We start from the raw sequence: 16,338 nt of genomic DNA, 5'->3' as shown, positions 1-16,338 counted from the left end.
CCTCTTCCGACACAGGTGGTGGCAGAGAAATGATCTGTGAGTGGTGGGATCCTGAAGCTAATTTCACCTTCGTCTAAGCTTTGTTTGTCACTCATTATTTGGCATCTGGGTGTGTTGATACTTCCTTAGCTGTAAGTCCCACAAGTTATAAGAGGTAAAGTGAGGCCCTTGGGATCGTTGTGTTTATCACCATCCCTGGTCGTTCAGCTTCTGATTCTGAGTATCTGTGGAGCGTTGGGAAGGAAACTGGTTTCAGGATCCAAAGACCTGGCGATACAGCTCTGCCTGTTCATGGCTCGTTCCCCTGGCTTCTGCCTCCTCTTCATTCTCACCAGGCCAGCCTCTTCTTGCAGGATGGAAGGAGGGAGCTCCCTCCCGACACCAGCAGGTTTGCAGCAGCAGCCCCCTCCCCAGTGTGTATAGTCCAGGAGGTTCCCAATGCATGGAGGGGTGCTCGGGAGCTCAGTCTGAGCAACAACCAGAATCTAGAGACCCCACAGAGTCACCAGCATTCTAGAGGCAGGGGAATAAGAAAGGGATGAATGGGGGCAGAAGGGAGAGTGCTAATGGATCCTGAGCCATGTAAAGAAACAGCCCAGAGGAAGGCTTTGGAGACAGAGACCCCTCAGTGTGAATCTTGGCCTCAACCCTTACCCTTAACAGGTGGGCAATTTGGAGCAAGCTGGTTGCCCTCCCTGAGCCACATGTAAAATGGAGATAACAATCCCTGCTCACATGTACTGAGTATGTATCGCGTGCCAGGTACTGTGCTGAGCCCTCTGCATGCAGTTTTCCATTTGACCCTAGAAAACACTCTCTCATGTAGATAGTCATATTAGTAACAGACAAGGAAATGAAGGCTAAGTTGTTTATTCGGGAACACACAGGTCATAAAGGGCGGAGGCATGATTGGCCCAGGCATTCTGAGAACACTCAAAATTATTATTTCACAAGGTTGTTGGGAGATTAGATGGTATAATTTACAGCTGTTAATTATTTTCACCAGTTTGACAGGCAAAAAGGAGAGAGCTTAAGGCAATTTTGTTTTAGATTTCCATGATTACTAAATACTTTTACAAAGTAACAGTTTTCTCCATGTATCTTCTCGCATGAATTCTCTGTTGTTATCTTTTGATTCTTCAACTAGTGGGGATTTGAAGTCTACTCCTTTCCCGAGAGATCAGAAGACTTCAGGTTGTAGGACTATCCTGTCCAATACAGGAGTCACTACCCACATGTGGTGGTTTAAATATAGATTAATTAAAATTAAATAAAACTTAAAATTCAGTTCCTCAACTTCAATGTCCACAAGTGACAAGCTCAAGAGCGGCCATTTTGAACAGCATGGACATGAAACATTTCCATTATTACAGAAATTTCTACCAGACAGCACTGCTCTTGGAGAAATCAAGTCTGGTCTTCTGAAACCTAGAGATGGGGCCATAGTGCCAGGAGCTCTGGTTCCAGCTCAGTCACTGATTGGCTGGACTGCCTCAGACAAACACATACCTCTGGGCCTTGTTCCTTCTCTATAAAATGTGGACAAAGGTTAAACAAGGTAATGCATGAAGGTCTTTTAAGGTCTGACCTTCTGGGGGCAATTCTGGGAGCTCTGGATTCAATTTCTGGTCACCTCTCTCCTAATCCCTCTCAAAGCCTAAGCTTCTGAGCTGGCTCTGCTATAAAGAGGAACTTTGGTGAACTCATTGGCCCTCTGGCAGTTACTTACTATGTATTTAAGGGACAGCATCTGATTGGATGTGGCCAAATCTGGGCCAATCAAAATCTTTCTAACCAGATCCTGGTTTGAGGATCTAGGGTCAGTTAGTGGGTCTCTACCTGCGGTAGAGACTATAACGGAGAGAAGCATTTGGTGATGGCTATACTGGGGGAGAAAGCCAGTCTAGAGCAAGACAGGGAGACAAGGAGAGGGAAACACATCAGACCTTCGGGGAGAAACAGGGAGAAAAATCCCCATTTCAGCAGCTCTTGGAATCTTTGAGACGCCACTGAGTCTTTGTAAGAAATTCTCCCCACTTCCTTCTTTTGTGTGTGTGTTTTTTTTAAATTCTATTTATTTGACAGAGAGAGAGAGAGAGCACTAGCAGAGGGAGTAGCAGAGGGAGAGGGAAAAGAGGGAAAATCAGGCTCCCTGATCAGTGAGGAGCCTGGTGTGGGGCGATCCCAGGACGCTGGGATCATGACCTGAGCTGAAGGTAGACACTTAATGACTGAGCCACCCAGGAGGAGGGTGCCCCTCCTTCTTTTCTGTTAACCTCTAGTTAATTTCTTTTTTTTTTTTTTTCAAGATTTTATTAATTGACAGAGAGAGACACACACAGTGAGAGAAGAAACACAAGCAGGGAGAGAGGGAGAGGGAGAAGCAGGCCCTCTGCCAAGCAGGGATCCCAGTGCGGGCCCAACCCCAGGACCATGGGATCAGGACCCGAGCTGAAAGCAGTCACCCAAACAACTGAGCCACCCAGGTGCCTGAGCTCTAGTTAATTTCTATTGCTTGTCATCAAAAGCTTCAAACCCATGTGGGTTAAGGCAAAAGGGCTTGGTTTATTGCTGTTCTGAAAAGTTGAGTGAGTTTTCAGCTGAAAGAAAGAGAAAGCTAGACAAGGACACCCCTCACACATAGACACCAATAACAAACTGAAAGGAAATCCATCATCAGTTATTAGTGTGATGGATGCTTCTTGAGCACCTATACCGTAGCCAATGCCTTACAGAGATTACTTTATCTAATCTTCACAAAAACACTTGAGAGGTAATGCTTTCCCCATTTCAGAGGGAGCTGAGGCACAGAGAGGTTAGGGGACTCATGCAAGGACACACAGCTGGTGAGTGGCAGAGACATGGTGCATCAGGGTTTGTAAGATGACAATAAGTGGGGTCTTCTCTGCAGAAGCACAGCTTGTGAGTGAGGAGGTTTCCTGGGTGGGGACCTACTTGGCCCAGAGAGTAAAGCAAGCCAGAAAGATCACATGAGGTATGATTCAGTTTTTCTGGCTACAAAGAACACAGCAACCTTTCTACAGCTCGAAGCGGGAAAGGGTAGATTGGAGAGGAAAATCCTCTACAGTAAAAAGCCCTTGTAATCTCAGCATCTTCTGTTCTCTGTCTTAAGATTTCTCTTATGAAAAGCCTTTCCAGAATGAGTAAAAATCATTCCTCTCTTAACTCCGTGGAAAGCATTAAAGGGAATAGGAGAGGGAAAAACAGTCCCCAGACCTGTTCTGGAATCCAAATGTTTCCTTTGTATTTCCATCACCTTCATATTCAAAGGTCTGTTATAAAACAGGGAAAAGAGGCCCTACCAAAGCACAAATAGGCACATAGCCAATAAACCAAGAAAGAACATTCAGCATTTTGAGGAATGAAAGAAAAGCACATTGAAGCAGCGTACCATTTTTTACCTTTCAGGTTTTTGAGCAAAAACTACAAAAAAAAGTTGGAGGGGCGCCTGGGTGGCTCAGTGGGTTAAAGCCTCTGCCTTCGGCCCGGGTCATGATCCCAGGGTCCTGGGACCGAGCCCTGCATCGGGCTCTCTGCTCTGCAGGGAGCCTGCTTCCTCCTCTCTCTCACTCTCTCTGCCTACTTGTGATCTCTGTCTGTCAAATAAATTAAAAAAAAAAAAAGTTAGAGAAGACATGGAAAAATGGCCACTTTCATACTTCGTTGCTGTGAGTTTCAGTCAACATATACTTTCTACAGGGCATTTTGAAAATCTGAATCTGAAACCTTAGAATATGCATTCTTTTTATTGAATTCAATTCTAGGTATTTACCAAAAGGTGGTACAATTATGGGGGTATTCTTTCTAGAATTATTTATGACAATGAAGGGTCTCTGTGGTGGGCTGATGCTACAGGGATGCTGGGGACACTTGCAGGGTTTAGGGCGGCTGTTACATATCAACTGAAGGAGAAATATTTCCACAGTTTATCAGTTGTACACCATCCCGTCTATCTGTAATGCTGGCTTTATTTTGTTTTTAAAGATTTTTATTTATTTATTTGACAGAGAGAGACACAGCGAGAGAGGGAACACAAGCAGGGGCAGTAGCAGAGGGAGAAGCACGTTCTCCACCAAGCAGGGAGCCTGATGCGGGGCTCCATACCAGGACCCTGGGATCATGACCTGAGCCAAAGGCAGACACTTAACGACTGAGCCACCCAGGTGCCCCTGTAATGCTGATTTAAAAAAAAAAATTTTAAATAGTCTCTTTGCCTGCTGTGGGGCTTGAGTTACAACCCTAAGGCAAGAGTCACAGGCTCAAGGGTTGATGGGGGGGGGGGGGGGCTGGAGGGGCGGTAACTGGGTGACTGGCACTAAGTAGGGCATGTACGGTAATGAACACTGGCTGTTATATATTCCTGATGAGTCACTGAACTCTACCTCTGAAACTAATAATGTTAAGTCAAGTAAATTTTACATTTAAGTAAAATATATTTAAAAAAAAGAGAGAGAGATGCGGGCTCTACTGACTGAGCCAGTCAGGTGCCCCTAAAACAATTTTTTTTAAAGATTTGATATTGGGGCGCCTGGGTGGCTCAGTGGGTTGGGCCACTGCCTTCGGCTTGGGTCATGATCTCAGCAGGGTCCTGGGATGGAGCCCTGCATCGGACTCTCTGCTCAGCAGGGAGCCTGCTTCCCCTTCTCTCTCTGCCTGCCTCTCTGCCTACTTGTGATCTCTCTCTCTCTGTAAAATAAATAAATAAAAATCTTAAAAAAAAAGATTTGATATATTTATTTGAGAGAGAGAGGGAGAAAGAGCACAAGCGAGAGGAGGAGCAGAGGGAGAGGGACAGGCAGACTCCATGCTGGGCTCAGAGCCCTACTCAGGGCTCCATCTCAGAACCCTGAGACTGTGACCTGAGCTGAAATCAAGAGTTAGACACTTGGGGCGCCTGGGTGGCTCAGTGGGTTAATGCCTCTGCCTTCGGCTCAGGTCATGATCTCAGGGTCCTGAGATCGAGCCCTGCATCGGGCTCTCTGCTCAGCAGGGAGCCTGCTTCTCCGCCCCCTGCCTGCCTCTCTGCTTCCTTGTGATTTGTCTGTCAAATAAATAAATAAAATCTTAAAAAAAAAAAAAGAGTTAGACACTCAAATGACACCCTCCCAGGCACCCCTCTAACTTTTTTTTTAAAGATTTTATTTATTTATTTGACAGAGAGAAATCACAAGTAGATGGAAAGGCAGGCAGAGAGAGAGAGAGGGAAGTGGGCTCCCTGCTGAGCAGAGAGCCCGATGTGGGACTCGATCCCAGGACCCCGAGATCATGACCTGAGCCGAAGGCAGCGGCTTAACCCACCGAGCCACCCAGGCACCCCTAATTTTTTTTTTTTAAAGGTGGTTTCTGCTTCTTCATAAAGTTGGAGCTGGGATCTAGGATTTTGTTTCTAACTCTTCTGGTCGAGCACAGGTCCTGGGGCAAGATTATATCATTACTCTGATGGGAAATGGAATGTATGTGTGTTCTCAGGGTTTTAGCATGTCTTAGTTCTCATTTTCAGTATGGTAAATACTGAAAGAAATAACACACATAAACAAAAGATCTGTAGGGGCTTCAATAATGCTCAACAGTGTACAGGAGTCTCAGGAAGTCTGAGAATGGCTCATCCATACAGGTGGATGTCAGGGTCATTTTCAAGGTAAAAAAAAAAAAAAAAAAAGTGGGGCATGTGGATTGCCCAGGATCGCCGACTAATGAAGACCGAAGCCTGGATGCAAATACAGGCTTGTCTGATCGGAGTCCTTTCTTTCTCCTGACTTACCAGGGAGACCCTCTTTCAGTATAGTGTGATGTCTGTGTCTGTGTCTCTCCTGGCAGGGACCCACGCACCTTCTCTGCAGCATCCAGCACCCCACCCCGGGCCCCGCCCTTCCTGGGAGAGCAGTGGTTGTTTGTTGAGTGAGTAAATGAATGACCCAGTCCAAAAAGACACGGTTGAAATTCTCCCTGGGAAGAGAGAGAGTGCAAAGTTAACCAAACTCTCTCCTGGCACCCTTGGCCCTGCTCCTTTGCCTCTGTTCTTTGGCCTCAAGTTTTCTGGAAGGGCTGTCAGGGATAAGAAGTTGTGGGAACAGCAGTTGCTGGGGAATACCGTCCCTGTCCTCAAGGAGCTCCTGAACAACAGGTAAGAGAAGCCCAAATGTGCAATGACCTGAGTAACAAGTGCAACAGACAAGAGAGGGAGCCTGGAGGGGCTGTGAGGGCAGGGAAGAGGGGCCCTACCTTGATTGTGCAGGCATGGGGAATGTCAGGGAGGTTTCATTTCCAAGCTGGACTGGAGTTGGCCAGTTGAAGACGCGGAGAGGACAGTCCCCAGGCAGGAGAAGAACGTGTGGAAGAGCCAAGGGAGAGAGAGCTTGGGGAGCACCAGAGACAGGAAAGATGTTCTGGCAATACCCAGAGAGGTAGGTCCCAACCACACAGGGCCACAATGACCAGGGACAGAGCTCAGGGAGTGGGGAACAATATTGGTCTGCTCAGGCTGCTATAACAAAATACCACCAGTTCCATAGCTTAAAGAACAGAAATTAATTTTCTTAGAGTTCTGGAGGCCAAAAGCCCAAGGTCAAGGTGGCAACAGATTCAGTTTCTGGTGATGGTTTCTTCCTGGCCCGTAGATGGTCACCTTTGTCCTGGGTCCTCACATGGTGGTGTGTCCTCTGTGCCTGCGCTGGGCAGAGGGCGGGGCCAGGTCACTGTTTTCTCTTCCTATAAGGACACAAGTCCAATCAGATCAGGACCCCACCCTGTGACCTCATTTAATCTCAATTACCTCTTCAAGGCCCTATTTCCAAATACAGTCACATTGGGGCTTAGGGCTTTACCACGTGAACTTGGGGAGAAACACAGTTCAATCCATTGCAGGTGCCATTGGAGGTGGCTGGGAGGTGCTGGGGTCGGGTTGGCCTGTAGGAAGCTCTGTCTGGCTGCAAAGGGGAAAATGGGCGAGAGCAGGCAAGTCTGGAAGCTGGATCAGCTGTTGTCCGGGGGTGAGAAGTGCTGCCTAGATCAGAGGCATGGCATTTGGGGTGAAGAAGGGGCAGCCATTTAATGAGCTTGAATCCACAGGACTCCATGTATGGGGTGGTGGGGAAGAAGAGGCAAAGACGGCAGTTGGGTTTCCAGTGTGGATAATGGGTGGTTGTAGGGTCAGCTTTCTGGGCAGGTGACCTGCCCCATTCCATACTCAGAAGGGCTCAGTGCCTATTTAATGTCTTGTTGTCACTGTCCTGAAGTTATTAATAACTTTTTTAAAAAAAATTTAAAAATTTATTTGGGAGACGGACAGAGCAAGCAAGGGGAGCGGCAGACAGAGGGAGAAGCACCTGCTGCTCCTTCCCTCTGGAATGCTCTTTCTCCCTCTTTGCCTGTCAAACTCCTATTCATCCTTCAAGACCCCGTTCAGCTTGCAAACATTCATTCTCTTTCAGCTGATCCTTCTGCTTTTGGTCATCCGTTCTAGGGTTTATCTCTCCCTCTTCTGTGCCTCATGGAGGCCCTACCATAGAACCAATCACTTGCTAGGGTGGGTTTTCTTAAAGTGTCTGTCGTCTGCCAGAACCAGACAGGGAGCTCTCTGCTGCCTCCTTTTCTGTCCCACCACAGGGTCTGGCATCAGTGAGTGACCAGCAAATGCTGAACCGGACAAATAACAACGAGGTGAGAATGACGATCATTCCCAATGACAGAGTCACATGAAAACTGCTGACAGCCCGACGATACAAGTATGTGGCGGAGTGGCGAGGAATACCGACTCTGGAGCCAGACAGTCTGGGTCAAACCCCAGCTCCACCCCTTCCCGGCCGTGCCTGGGACCCCCTATCTTTGCTCTCAGTCAGGCACAAGAGGGTACTAGGGCTTAAATGACTTGGTGCAGGTGAAGGGCTACAAACGCGATCTGGCGTATAGTAAGTGCTCAGTAAACATGCAGTATAGATGTTAGCGAGGGATGAAATATGAAGGCGGACTCTTCACTGTTTTGTACTGGTAGTGGTGGCATCTACCATTTCCTAGACGCTCAACTACATTCCAGAACTTTGTGTAACTTTCACGGAAAATTCTGGAATAGCTACTAGTATTACCACCTTTCCGTATGAGGATGCTGAGCCTCACATATCTCTGCCGGGTAAGTAGCAGAGTCCTTCTGAGGCGCTCCCATGCCCTCTTCCCCTGTGTCACTATTTCCAAGCCCTGCTTCTGGATGAGGCCTGCGGATGGGGGTAGGGGGGCTGTGGGGGAGTTTCCTGTTTCTGCTAGCCCTGTTCCCGGGGATGCTGAGGGTGACGGTGTTGAGGGGGGTGTCCAGTGGCAGGGCCTAGCCAGGTGCCTGGTGGGGTGGTCTGGCCTGGCTGTCCTGGGATGGTTTACTTACCCCCCTTGGCTCCTGGAGAAGGAGACGGTGGGACAAGAGGAGCCCAACCACGTGGGACAGCAGTTGGAGGAGGTGGGGGGACACGCCGCCTGTCTTCTTCCTTCCTGTCCCCTCGGTCTGGGCTCAGGGCCCACCTCCCAGGAGATCCAGGAGAAGGGGTCAGAAAACCAGACTTACCCGATTCCTGGCTGAGCCAGGGCCACTGAGGGACAGAGAGAGGCAGGCCTGAACCATCCCCTGGGCAGCTTCCCAGGGGAGGTGACTTCTCAGCCGAGTCAGGAAGGGTGACTCTGAGTCAACCCAGAAATGTGGGGCACAAGAAAGGCCCCTCACCAACCCTGGTCTGCTCAGCCACAGCCCAGCAATTCACCGTGGCTGTTACCAAGACATGACAAGAGATTCTCAGACCCTCTCCCTCCCCATCACACACACACACACACACACACACACACACACACACACACACACACAAGGACAAGCCCCCCCCCCCCCCCCGCAGCAGGACCCCTTTGCTGCAGCCCCACACCCAGTCTGATCTCTGTTCCAATACCTTGTCGCCCCTTTCTCTCTGCTTTCCATCATTCCCTCTCTCCTGGGAGTCTTGCTTCCTGGGTTTAGATGCCAGTTTCGTATCTACTTGCATGTGACCTTGAGCACATTATTCAAATTCCCTCATTTTGCTCCTCACCTGTAAACGAGGGTAATAATCCTTCCTGGTCTGTCGGAATCATTGAGACAGTTAAGGGTCCTAGCTCTGTGAAGTACGTGCCTCAGTGCCTGTCCCTCAGTGGTGGTGACTCAGCTTAGGATCGTGTCTGTCCTTATCACCCATCTTGGCCTTGCTCTGGCCCCACTCTCTCTCCCCTTTCGCAGGGGTCCTGCCTCTCTGTCTCCCAGCTCATTGTCCTCCCTTCTCCCTGGAACTCTTTCCCCCCCCCCCCTTCTTGAACCTGAGCCTCACAATACCTGAAGGGTTATGGAAGGAGAAAGGGCAATCATTTCTCCAAAGAGCAATGCTGCCTGGCTTAGGTTCCCCGGTGGAAAGAGGGGACAGGGCTTCTGCCCAGCCTGAGAACCTAGGACACCACCTGTCGATCCAGAAGGAACCTCTGCAAGCCAAACCCCCACACAGAGACACACCTTGATAGGTCAGGCAACTGCCTGAAGCTGTCTTCCCATCAGTAAAGCAGGAAGAGAAGGACTTGAGCTAGATGCCCCTGGATGCCCTCGGGGACACTGTGGGGCTCTCCATAGGATGTGGAGAGCATCTCATGGACATGGACTTGAATCCTGGGTCCTCCTCTACTTCTCTAGTCATCTTCTCCTCTCTAAGCCTTGGTGTCCTCATTGGTAAATTGAGGCCAGACAATAATCGCTGTCTACTAGCTCTCAGGCCTAGTGGGAGGAAGCAGTGTTGAGAGGGGAAGAAAAAGAGAATTGTGCCAAGTTGGGGAATGAGCACTGCCCATCGCCGGCCAAGCTCCACACCTGGGCCAGCAGATGGCGCCATTGTAGCGCCTGTGTCTCGGCCCCAGGTCTCTTGGCAGTGGGCTCCCAGGATCCAACCCCACTACCTGCGTCTTCTCCGATGGGGCATTTGTTCTATGTGGCAAAACTTGGTCCAGAGTTAATTAAAAGCCCAAACTTCGGAACCAACAGACCTGGACTGAACGGTTCTACTCCTTTAATGAAGGCAAGGTGACTTTGGGTAACTTGCTTAACCTCTCTGAACCTTAGTTTCCCCAACTGTAAAATGAGGATGGCATCATGTTTCTGGGGTTATCCAGAGGATTGATTCAGTCTAAGAAGCAGAGGCTCCCGCACCACCTGCAGGGGGCCAGTGCTCAGTAGCCTGTGAGCAAGGCACTTCCTTCACAGCTGCCCGAATTCAGTCACACCATGTTACATCCCTCCCCCCACCCCTGCCCCCTCCTGTCCCCAGGCCTTCACTCCTGCCCTCTGCCTTCCCTCTGGAATGTTCACCCCCTCCCTGTTTTCATGACTTTTGAGACTTGTTGGGTTTTTTTCCTAGTTGTATTTTTGAACTTAATTGGGATATAATTCATGCAATAAAAATCAGCTCATTTTAAGTGTACAGATCAATGATGTTCAGTAAATTTAACAAATTGTCCTCAAGACTTGATTTTCTAAATCCTGTATCTCAAATGCGCCTCTCTCCCGAGGCCTAGACCCCTTACCCAATGCCCCTTGGATGTTGTCCCATAGCTGTCCCCCACCCCTCCAACTCAGTACCTCCCCAACCAAAGTCATCATTGTCTCTCCCTCCTCCCTTCTTCTCTTCTTGCATTTCCCCCCTCCCTTCTTGGCTTCCTACCAATTTCATCTTTTTTCTCTGGGTTCTCAGTACTTTGCTCTGAACCTGGCGTTCAGTAGGTGCTTGGAAAAGTTTGCTCTATACATGAATAAAATACACAACATCCTCCTGTGACCCAAGTTTGAATCCTCGTCCCTCAAATCCTGCCGGCCAGCCACCCTGTCTGTCTGGAGTCCATCCCTGCCGCGCGGAGCCCCGCTGCTCGTCTCACAGCCTGCCCCTCACTGTTGCGGTGGCCCCTTCCCTGGGCGCCCCCATGCCCTGCCTTAGTCTCATCCCCTCTGGAATTCCATCCCCCCATCTGGTCTCCCTGGTCCCAGAGTGAGTTCTCCAAAAAAAGCCTATCTGACCTCATCACCTCCACCCTAAGAATGTGCTACTCATTCTGCCACAGCCAAGTCCAGACCCCCTAACCTGACGAGGGCAGCCCATCATCCATCAGTGTTCAGGGAACCCATCTCTCCAGCCTCCGCCTCACCCCTCCCACCTTTTCCAGCTCCTCCGGGCTCTTGTCACTGCAAACCACAAGAGCATGACACAAGAGTATGACACCACCGCGAAAAGGCGGGACTGGGCTCAGCCTGGCTGGGATTCACCTCACAGCCTCAATGCCTCTTTGACCCTCAGTTTCCTCCTCTGTAAAATGGGAGTTGTAATAGCACCGATGTCCTAGGATTGTTGTGGGGATTAAATCAGGCGATGAAGGTGCAGCCCTTGGAATAGGGCCTGGCACACAGCCAGGGCTCAACAAACCTCAGTTTCATTTCTCTGCGAGCTCCCCAGGCACACAGAGGACGGTCTTAGCGCAGACTGACTGCGGAGACTGTCTTTCCCCTTTGTCTCCACCGGGGGCGCTGCAGCCCCTTGCACAGCCCCGCAGAGATGCACCCCTCGAGTCAGTTTTAATCAGACCTCCTTCACAGAACTCACCACACTGGGACCCCTCTTGCCACGTCCCCGGGGCGAATCCAATGCCAAGTCTCCAAACAGCTCCCAAATCTCTCCCCCGTCTCTGCCTCCCGCTGCCACCCCCTTACCTCAGCAGCATTGTGCCCTCCCTACCTCCATCCTGCCCCTTCAGCATTCATCCCAGAATGAACAACTGTGCTCCCCGCCCCTCCCCTGCCACGGTTCATCGGTCCGAGCTTGGTCTGGCGGACCCAGCCGGGTGGCAGACCCCGTTCCTTCTGCCTATGGGTTCCAGCCACACTGGCCTCAGGAGTGCTCATCTGCCTCCCACCCAAGCCCTCTGTCCCCACCCCATCACCCCCTATGAAGCCCCTTCAGAGCCTGCTCTCCTCCGAGACAGCATCTCTGACCCTCCTACTCCCATTAAATCAAGATGTCCCATGACATGTCTTCCTAGCACTCTGCTTCCTCCCCGTAACCCTTATCACAGTTTGTAATTATATATTTGAGTGGCTATTTGATGAACAGCTGCCTCCTGGCTTCCTTTGGAAGCTTCCTGAGAGCAGAGGCTGTCTTGTTCCATTGTGTCCCTAGTGACCCAGCATATACCAGTGGGACGGCCGAGTGGAGTTTGCTTGTTTCCTTATGTGTCCCCTCTGCTCTCTTGCCAAGATCCCAAGGGGAGGATGGTAATACAGGTCTGTATTTCCAGACAGAACCCCGATTCCCCCTTGACCTGGAGCAGACATCTCATGGGTGGATGACTACATCTTCTTCTGTTCTTCCTAAGGTTGATAGGTTTTTCTTTTTTTTTTTTTTTTAAGATTTTATTTATTTATTTGACAGAGAGAGATCACACAGACTGAGAGGCAGGCACAGAGAGAGGGGAGGTAGGGTCCCAGCTGAGCAGAAAGCCCGATGTGGGGCTCAATCCCAGGACCCTGAGATCATGACTTGAGCCAAAGGCAGAGGCTTTAACCCACTGAGCCACCCAGGCGCCCCTATTTTTTTTTTTTAAGATTTTATTTATTTGTCAGAGAGAGAGAGGATGAGCAGGGGGAGTGGGAGGCAGAGGCAGAAGCAGGCTGAGCAAGGGATCCCAATGCGAGACTTGATCCCAGGACCCTGGGATGACGACCTGAGCCAAAGGCAGACGCTTAACCAAATGAGTCACCCAGGCGCCCCTAAGGTTGATACATTAACTATGCTTAAAGAATCCAAAATAATATCTGTGGTAGGCATCGGACTGGCTCTCACTATCCAGTTGTTTCCCCAGGAAAGCACATTCTCTGGCCATGAACATCTCTGCAAGCCTTTGTAATGCTCTTTCCCAGCTCTGGTCAACACTGTGCTTCCGCAGGGCAGTGTCCCTCTTTTCTGGCTTTTATAGAAGAGAAGTGAAGGCTTAGGGAGATTAAGTGCTGTGCCCCGAGGAGGCTGAGCCGAGGGCACAAAGCCAGGCAGGCCTTCCTGTCCCAGCCCCATGATTTTTCAGTCCGTATCTCCCCCGCCTGTCCCACGCCATCTCCACAGGAGCAGATACATGTGTCATTGTGCCACTGTCCCCTGTGCTAGAGTGGTGCCTGGCCAGGAGAGGGAGGGCTCACAATGACTGTTGAATGTAAGAATGTGTGAATGAATGCTTTCTTCATGGTGGGGGGGGGGGGAGGCGAACAGACCCCAGACACCCTCCCCGATTCCAGAGACCACCCAGAGATGCTGTCTCTAGCCTGAGCTCCATCTCAGAGCCCAGGAGGGAAGGGCGAAAAAGGGGCTGGATAAGAAGAGTCGCCGACGGCAGCACTCCTGAGTACAGCACTTCACAGTTTGCAAAGCCCTGACGCTCCGTGCGCCTCTTATGGAGATCTCCAAGGAGTTCGACAAGTAGCAGAATAAATAAACAAACAAGAAAAAAGAAAGAAAAGCTCTTTTTTTCCCCCCTCTTTGCAAAGCCACTGTGTGTTCTCTGTAAACAATTCAAACCTCAATGCTCAATGCAGTAAGTAACTACTTTGTGCACACGGCCATTCACATTTATATTAAACATGATTGGGGCGCCTGGGTGGCTCAGTTAAGCCTCTGCCTTCGGCTCAGGTCATGATCTCAGGGTCCTGGGATCAGAGCCCCACATGGGGGCGCTCTGCTCAGCGGGGAGCCTGCTTCCCTGTCTCTCTCTGCCTGCTGCTCTGCCTACTTGTGATCTCTCTCCCTCTGTCAAATAAATAAATCAAATCTTAAAAAAAAAAAAAATTGTTTAAAAATAAATAAACACAGTTAAGTAAAATGTAAAATTCCACTCTTCAGACTCGCTAGCCACATTGAAAGTGCTCCGGAGCCACACGTGGCTAGGCGCTGCCCTACTAGACAGAACAGATACAGATCATTTCCATCACTGCGGAATGTTCTATCGGACAAAACTGATTTATGACATACAAATAAGCAAAAGCAAGGGGGAAACCACCTGCAATGCCATTTCCCAAAGAAAACCACTGCTGACATTTTGGCGTGGATGTTTCCAGTTTTTTCTAGGGGCGGGAATTATATGCTGTTTTTTTTCAAAAACAGGTTAATACTGTATAAACTGTTTTATGGCCTGTTTTTTAACTTATCAAAGTACTACAAATATCTTTTCTGTATCACCTTTTTAAACAGTAGCACAGTATTTGTATGACTACCACAATTAATGTACCCAATTCTCCATTCCCAGGTGTCTGCATTGCCTTCCTCCCCCTGCCCTTTTTTATAATCTCTCAGGGCAACTATTCTTTTTTTTTTTTTTTTAAGATTTTATTTATTTTATTTGAGAGAGAGAGAGAGCAGGAGTAGGGTGAGAGGGAGAGGGAGAAGCAGGTGCCCCACTGAGCAGGGAGTCCGATGCGGAACTTGATCCCAGGACCCCAGGACCATGACCTGAGCCGAAGGCAGACACTTAATGACTAAGCCACCGAGGAGCCCCAACAAAACTGATTTAAACATTTTGTGTAACAAGGGCTCTATTTTAATTTGAAATCACTTAATTATTTTTGTAAAAGTGGTCGTTAGGGTGCCTGGCTCCGGCAGTTAGGCATCTGACTCTTGATCTCAGCTCAGGCCTTGATCTCAGGGTTGTGGGTTCAAGCCCCACAATGGGCTTCATGCTGGGCATAGAGCCTACTTAAAAAAAAAAAAAAGGGTAGAGGCTCATTATAGGAATTTAAATTAAATACATAAAGTACAAAGAAATTTTTAAAAAACCCTCCCCAAATTACTCTACTCAAAAATAACCACATTTTCTTTCAACTTTATAGTGTAAGATTTTTTTCAAACAGACAAAAAGGTTGAAAGAGTAGCATGTAAACACCGATACACCCATCACCTCAATTCAGCAATTGCATCCACCACATTTTAAACATGTGGGGGCCCTATTTCTGAGCTTCTTTGTGATCTAAACAGATACAAATGTGTATATATAAGAATGACGTCACACTTTACATGTTGTTCTGCAATCTGGTTTTTTAAAGTTTTTCACTTATAATGATCATATATTGCAAATATCTTTCCAAGTTTCACTAAATATCCTTGCACAGAATCATGTTTAATGGTCCCTTAGTATCAGTTAGATGAATCTATCATTCTTTTCATAACCAGCCTCCTATGATGGGGCATTGGTGTTTCCAATTTTTCACGATCACGGGGAAAAAAAAGTTCAGTGACAATCCCTGTGTCTTTCTGTCTTTGGGTGGTAACATTCTGAAGGTAATTCCTAGACCGGAGATTCAGTAGCAAAATGACAAGCCATCCACAAAGGTTGTGCCCATTTACAACGGATAAGGCACCAGACTCTCCAATTACCACATCCTCACCAATACTTTTACTCTTAGGGGAATTGTGTATTTAAGTTATTTATTTTCATCTCTCTAGAGATTATCTTATTTTGATCCAACTTTTTGAATTTTAGAACCTAGCACAATAGCTGACACATAATAGATGCTCAACAAACAAATGTGGAATGTATGACTGTTGCATCTTATGGCTGAGCCTAGGGAAGGGCACGGTACAGAGAATTTAGGGGAAATTCATCTTAGCAGGCAGGGTAGGCTTTAAAGTGGACACATAGGTAAAATACCCCATAAAATGTTTGTTGAATCAGCAAATGCTTGAAAATCCTTTAGGGAAGATGCCACCGTGGATACCAAAAAATAACTTCTCAGTTATTCGAACACTTGAATGCATTTCATGTATATTTCCTCAGCACCTACTATGGTGCAGGAACTGTTCTGGGTAATACAGTAGAGTGTGAAACAAAGTCTCTGCCTTTGTGGAACTGACATTCTAATGGGGAGATATGATAAGCAAATTTTTAACAATGCTCAGAATGTCCTTTGATGGTGACGAATGCCAGGAAGTAAAGGAAAGCAGAAGAGGGTCTAGAAAGTGGCAGAAGTGACAGAGGGAGAATGGGGTGCTTCTTTTTGGGGAGTGGCCAGGGAAACCTCCTTAATGATGAGCAGAAGTGAACCCTGCAGATGGATCCGGAGTAGTCTCCTTTAGCAGAGGGGAGAGCAAGTGCAAAAGCCCTGAGGCATGATTATATTTGGCTCCTCCAAGATCAGCAGGGATGCCAGAGTGGCTGAAGGGAGGGAAAGGAAAGCAGGAGGAGAGTAGGTGAGGAGGGACATGCCCAGCTCAGGTAGCACCTCCTAGGTCATGGGAAGGTGCCCAG

At 48.6% G+C, this 16,338-nt stretch overlaps 1 long non-coding RNA gene across 1 annotated transcript; it reads right to left on the bottom strand.

Moving 5' to 3' along the window:
* Positions 1-6,434: 6,434 nt before the first annotated feature.
* On the bottom strand, positions 6,435-11,700 carry LOC132001691 (uncharacterized). The gene is made up of 4 exons (XR_009399651.1): positions 11,658-11,700; positions 8,943-9,080; positions 6,846-6,947; positions 6,435-6,729 (listed from the first exon to the last, which is right to left on the bottom strand). It is a non-coding gene; the product is annotated as an uncharacterized LOC132001691 (long non-coding RNA).
* Positions 11,701-16,338: the final 4,638 nt, after the last annotated feature.

The sequence above is a fragment of the Mustela nigripes genome, chromosome 14 (genome assembly GCF_022355385.1).
Source record: "Mustela nigripes isolate SB6536 chromosome 14, MUSNIG.SB6536, whole genome shotgun sequence".
NCBI lineage: Eukaryota > Metazoa > Chordata > Mammalia > Carnivora > Mustelidae > Mustela > Mustela nigripes.
Note: the sequence above shows the minus strand (reverse complement) of the source record. Positions and strands in the feature narration are given on the sequence as shown.